Below are 5,685 nucleotides of genomic sequence, written 5' to 3' on the forward strand. Positions count from 1 at the left end.
CTATCAGTATTTAAGGTCACTTCAGCAGGTGCAAGATCGAATTTCCATTGATGCTGCTCGGCAGACCATGGAATCCCTTATACAAATATTTGAATTTTGTTTTATGTGCGAATGATTTTGGCTTCATTAGTCTCTGAGCAATGTGATTGTTTTGTTTGGTTTGGTCTGCTTATTTACTTATTTGCCTCTATTCTTTTGTGCAATATGCTGGGCATCTTAGATTCCACCTATTAATTATCTGATTCATAAAAGTTAATTTATCATTTGGTCAAAAGCTTTTCTGTTCAACAAGATCTAGATAATAGAGGCTCTTTTGAATCATTTTTCACATCCAATAAACATTCAGATTCAGAATGGTAAAGTAGAAAACTAGAAAAAGGGGAGAAACAAAGAAAATGCAGGCTATCCCCTTCTTCATTTGGATTTACAATGCATAAATCTTATTATGGTTGTACTGATGCAAAATTCGATTGCCTTATACGAGGATTAAGATGCTTATCATACAAATTTCATCATTCTTGTTATAATCTTGGATAAATTCTTACATCTCAATCTAGTTTTGGGCCAGAAAAGTATAAATTAAATTAAATATTCAAGACTAATATGTTTCAGGTAGTGACAGTTTCTCAGAGCTTGAATCATAACATTCAAACTATTACATTTCTAATCTTCTAGATCCATAATTGTCAAATGCTGAAAGGAAAGAAAGATGATCTAATGTTGCCTTGGTAAAAGAAATTGTTAAGGTCTTCTATGTCACATCCTGTAAAGTTGTCAGGTTCTGCTGGATCTTCATGTTATAATCTATCACTTCTGTTTCTCTTTTCTGTGATGAGGTTGGCTGGTGAGAATTTTAATTAGGAAATTTCCTGACCTTTAAGAACGTCTGCTAATTGTTGCAGGGAGTGGAGCCTTGCTATATGGATTACAAAGTGATACTCTTTTATGAGTGCTTTAGAAATTCCTGCTACATTATCTGATGATGTGCCAACAAAGATAAGCAACCTTTCAACAGGGACAGCAAGATCATGCATGCATGAGTCGAGACGTTCTACTTTTAGGCCCAATACTAAATGAAACAAGCAAAAATAGCAACAGGAGAGATGAGAGAGACTCATGCATTGTCCAACCGCTCATCTTTTCTCTTTATTCTTTTGTTTTCTTAACCCACGGCTACGGTATTCATTCGCTTGCCGTTGCCACTATCCAGCATCTGTGGTATTTGGAGTTCCCGTCTGCTTAAGATCAAACAGACCGTGGCAAATCACGAGCGATGCTGGTCCACATCCAATCTCAAAACTTATTCTTAATAAAAATTATGAAAATTCATATAGAAATGTATTTAGTCACATATTACTTATACACAAAGAAGGCTATGAACATTGAAGCAGCACTAATTATCAAGCACCTCAATTAAAATGCTGACGAGTCTTTTAGAATGATATTAGAGTCTGTTCAATTATTTATGGTATTTATGATTAAATTCTTTTTCCAGATCAGGAGTCCGAAATTAAGTGATTCTATGATATGTCATAGGTTCATCTGTTCGTTCTACGATTAATTCTTTAACAGTAAATGGCTAATGAAAAAATTGGTCCTTAATATTAAGTGACTAGCGAACAAGTTGATCCTTAACATTAAATGTCTTGCGAACATGTGGAGCCCAATTAAGCATCAAATGGCTATTGACTTCCAAACCAATGAAATAATCGGATGATTAGTTTAACCTATATAAAATTTCCAGAGAATCTTTCTTGTTTGACAAAATTCTGACAGGTAAATATGTTTCCAGACATGACGTGTAGAACCCCCCGGTGGTGACTTGGTTCCTAACACTAGGTGGGTGAAAGGCGCATTGTTTTCATAAAAGGTAAGCAGTAACATCCAATAAAGTCTACTCTTGGCATGGTTTCCATGTGCTACCGTGTGTGAATTTCATCTGTTACAAACAAAGCTAGTGCATACAAGAAAAGAGTAAATTGATTTTGTTTTTATTTAAGTAGACAATTTTTTGATGTTTCTATTTTGTACTTCTAGTAGTCAAACAACTGCACTGATGGACAATATCTACTTTAAAACCTACAGCTTATGAAAAATCGGTCAACAACACAACATTTCTGGCTTCTTCTACTGCATGATTCGCCTCTCCTTAGTTGACGAGTTTTTTTCTTTATGTGGAAATATATTACTTTTTTGTTTAAATAAGGAAAGAATGTTGCATGTATAAAATAATATTCTTATTAATAAAAGGGAAGATAGTTGCCTGTATGTATTAATTCTGGTAGTTGCCTGTGCAAAATAATATCCAGTTCTTTTGCCTCAAGCAACACAAGAATACTCTAAGAGTAAGCAAATTATGCAAGTAACAAGAAGTGATTCAAGAATATTTTTTATTCAATGTTTTGGTCTTGGGCAGGAATCAATTGTTGAGAAGGTTTCACCTTCCTCGCTTTCAATGAGTTTGGAAGTTGTTGGAGAATATCGATCGATCCCGCTCGTGCCGACTCATAATCGGACATACCGACCGGCCGACCGACCCGACCGACGGACCGGACCGACCGACCGATCGACCGGACGCCATCACCGGCCGATTAACGGCCCTCTACCGACTGAAGATATGTCGGTCGGGCAGACCTTTTCCACTCTCCCGATCGACCGAATTAGGAAGTCTGATGGCCGACTCTCGCAACATGCCGACTGGCCGTCGGAGGGGCCCGAATCTCCATCCGACGCCACACAGCTGGCCACCGACCTAGGGTCGATCGATTCCTCCGATCGCTGTACAGCGGCCAGAGACTGTCAGCCCTGACAGCAGCATGCGGCACTGCCACCTAAGGCATTATCCCACCTAGGACATTGTCAACCCTAGTGATTTGACAGCCCCACGGCGATGTGACACTTTCACGGCGACTCTGACAGTCTACAGTGAGTTGACAATTCCTCAATTGTCCGCGCCATTAATGACGGCATCATACCACGCTCCACTATATATATCGGGGAAGGCAACAGTGTAAGGGGCCCTTCGAAACAACAGGCTGGCTCCCTCTCCCTCTCTCTCGATTGAGCTCTCTGTCTTTATTTCACTGTTGTCCGGTCACCTCTCTGACTTGACCGTCGGAGGGTCCCCGCCGGAGCCGCCTCCGGTCAGTGTGGACTTCCTTTTTTGCAGGCGCTCGTTTCCGGCGATCAGACGGCGAGGGGATTGGACGCAACAGATTGGCGCGCCAGGAAGGGGAGCGGCACCAAGCCTTCTCAAGCAGAAGATACTAATGACAAAGACAAGAGCCCAACGATCGAGGGTCACAGGGTCGGCGAGGCGCTCTCCCCGCTGGGAAGAGGCCTCTCCGCCACCCTCCGCGGCGGAACCCAGCTCTCCGCACCCCGCGTGACCACGGAGGCGCAGATCGCGGCAATCGTACGGCAGATGACCGTGCTGACGGACGCGGTCAAGAGTCTCCAGCAACAACCGGCGGCACGTCCGATGCCCTCCAGGAGCAGCCGCCGACGCCCGCACCGATCTCCGTCGTCTCCGCACGAGCGCCTGCCACAGCGCTCCCACGGAGAGGAGGGGCGGCCACGGCGCGATGCCCGTCAGTCCCAGCAGCTCTCTCCTTCCCTGCTGGAACGGGCGAGGAAGGAGAAACGACCGCGAACGCCGTCCGCCTCCCTCTCGGAATCTTCCGGAGACTCCACTCCTGGGGTCTTCCAGTACCGACGGACGGACGACTACGAACGCAGGTTCGAGGAAATCGACCGTCGGCTTGCGCAGTTGCAGGTGGACGGACAGAAGTCTTCGAACGACGTCGACTTCCAGACCGCCCAACCCCTCTCCCTCTCTCTGATTGAGCTCTCTGTCTTCATTTCATTGTTGCCCGGTCACCTCTCTGACTTGACCGTCAGAGGGTCCCGCCGGAGCCGCCTCCGGTCAGTGTGGACTTTTTTTTTGCAGGCGTTCGTTTCCGCGATCAGGCGGCGAGGGGATTGGATGCAACAGAAGTATATTTGTTTTTTTGCATGTTTGTGTATGATGTGCATGTATACATGCATTCATGCGTCTCTGTGGTTGCTCTGGCTTGGCTGGCTTTTTCCCAAACTGGAAGAATTATCTATGGCCCTACTGACTGTATCCAAAAAGAATCTGTAATTGCATAGACTGCAAGAATTATCTATGGCGAAGCTGCATCAAGATTTCTGTGAACCCAACCTGCCACCTCATGCCTTGAGCTCTGTTGGATTGGCCCTGGCTACAAATCTTTGGCATGCTATTCTTGAAGAACACTGAAACATTCGTTACGTCAACTATCATGGCGTATTGTGTTGTTTCATTTAAGGAATCAGAATATTCAATTGTTTGTGTCCCTTTTAAGAGTCCATTGTCCTGAACATTAGATATTGGTATCTGAAATAGTTGGAAGAAGGCTAAATGGTTATGGTTATATATAGTGCCAATACGTTAAGTCCCATCTATGAGTATCAACCAAGAGTGCCATATAGCAGTCTGCTGGGGCGCTTTAGTATAACCACTCAACTTTCATTCTTGCTTGTACCATCTAAGCTTGGGAATGAGCGGTAGTGTATCATCTTCTTCCCCGCTAGAAGGGTAAAATGCTTTTCACGGAGCTTGTCTGTGCACATATGAATATTTGTTGTCTGCATTATGGATCTAATTTCCATATTTTAAGCGTATAGTAGCTAAATACACTGAATGAGTTCATCGTAAAATTTTATAAGCATTATAGATTTAAATACCATCTTTTTTTGGTTCAGACCAGCTGCTTACACGGCTCTAGAGTAGACACATTTATCTGCATCAGCACGAGAATACCCTTCAATCTCTAGGGTAACGATGCTGCTGTTTCCCATAGCATCGCTCTATCATGATCGGCCATGTATGATGTCATCCACTTAGATGCATAGTGCCCTCCTTGTAGGGATGTTTGGTTACGTAAGAGTTGCAGCTCCAAGTCTCCGGATCTCTGCCACAAGAGGAGGTTGGTGTCTTGGTACACCATTTTCATTGTAATCCATGTTGTTGTTTTTAGAATGATATGCTCAGCCCTCAAAAAAAAATGGCATGCATCAATCCCTCTCACGCAGCTCTTAGCTCATTAAGTGGAACTGGTTGCAAATGATAAAGCCGGCTCCATGTTGACCATCGCTCTTGACACTTTTATTAAAGTCGATCATAAGGAAGCCAGGGGCAGAGGACCAGAGGTTCTCATGTGAACCACCTTTGACATACATTATAGCTTGAAAGAATTTAGCGAGTTGAAACAGATTGGAATTTCTTCCCTCATGGAGCATGTATGTGAACACTCGCATCAAAAACTTTAGTTGTCGTCATCTAAATTTTGAGAACTCGTGTCTAAATGGGAAGAGCCCATTTGCCAAATTGTTGTTGGATTGGGTGATAGGATCAATGCATCCAGGGCAGTGTGGTCTTGCAATTGTGGTGGCATTCAATGTCTTTGCTCATGACCAAACCGCGTAAAAAATAATCGAGCGTGTTCCAGTCGACATGAGAGGAACAGATGGTTGAGTCAGAATGGTGCTAGCAATAATCCTTGATGGTAAAAGCAAGCACTGCATGTGAGAGTAAGTGCACTTAAATCGAAATTTCAGGTTTAAGACCGCCCGTGATAACTACATCTTGTCCGGTTTAAGGGCATATAATATATCCATCTC

The sequence above is a fragment of the Elaeis guineensis genome, chromosome 2 (genome assembly GCF_000442705.2).
Source record: "Elaeis guineensis isolate ETL-2024a chromosome 2, EG11, whole genome shotgun sequence".
In the NCBI taxonomy this organism is placed as follows: domain Eukaryota; kingdom Viridiplantae; phylum Streptophyta; class Magnoliopsida; order Arecales; family Arecaceae; genus Elaeis; species Elaeis guineensis.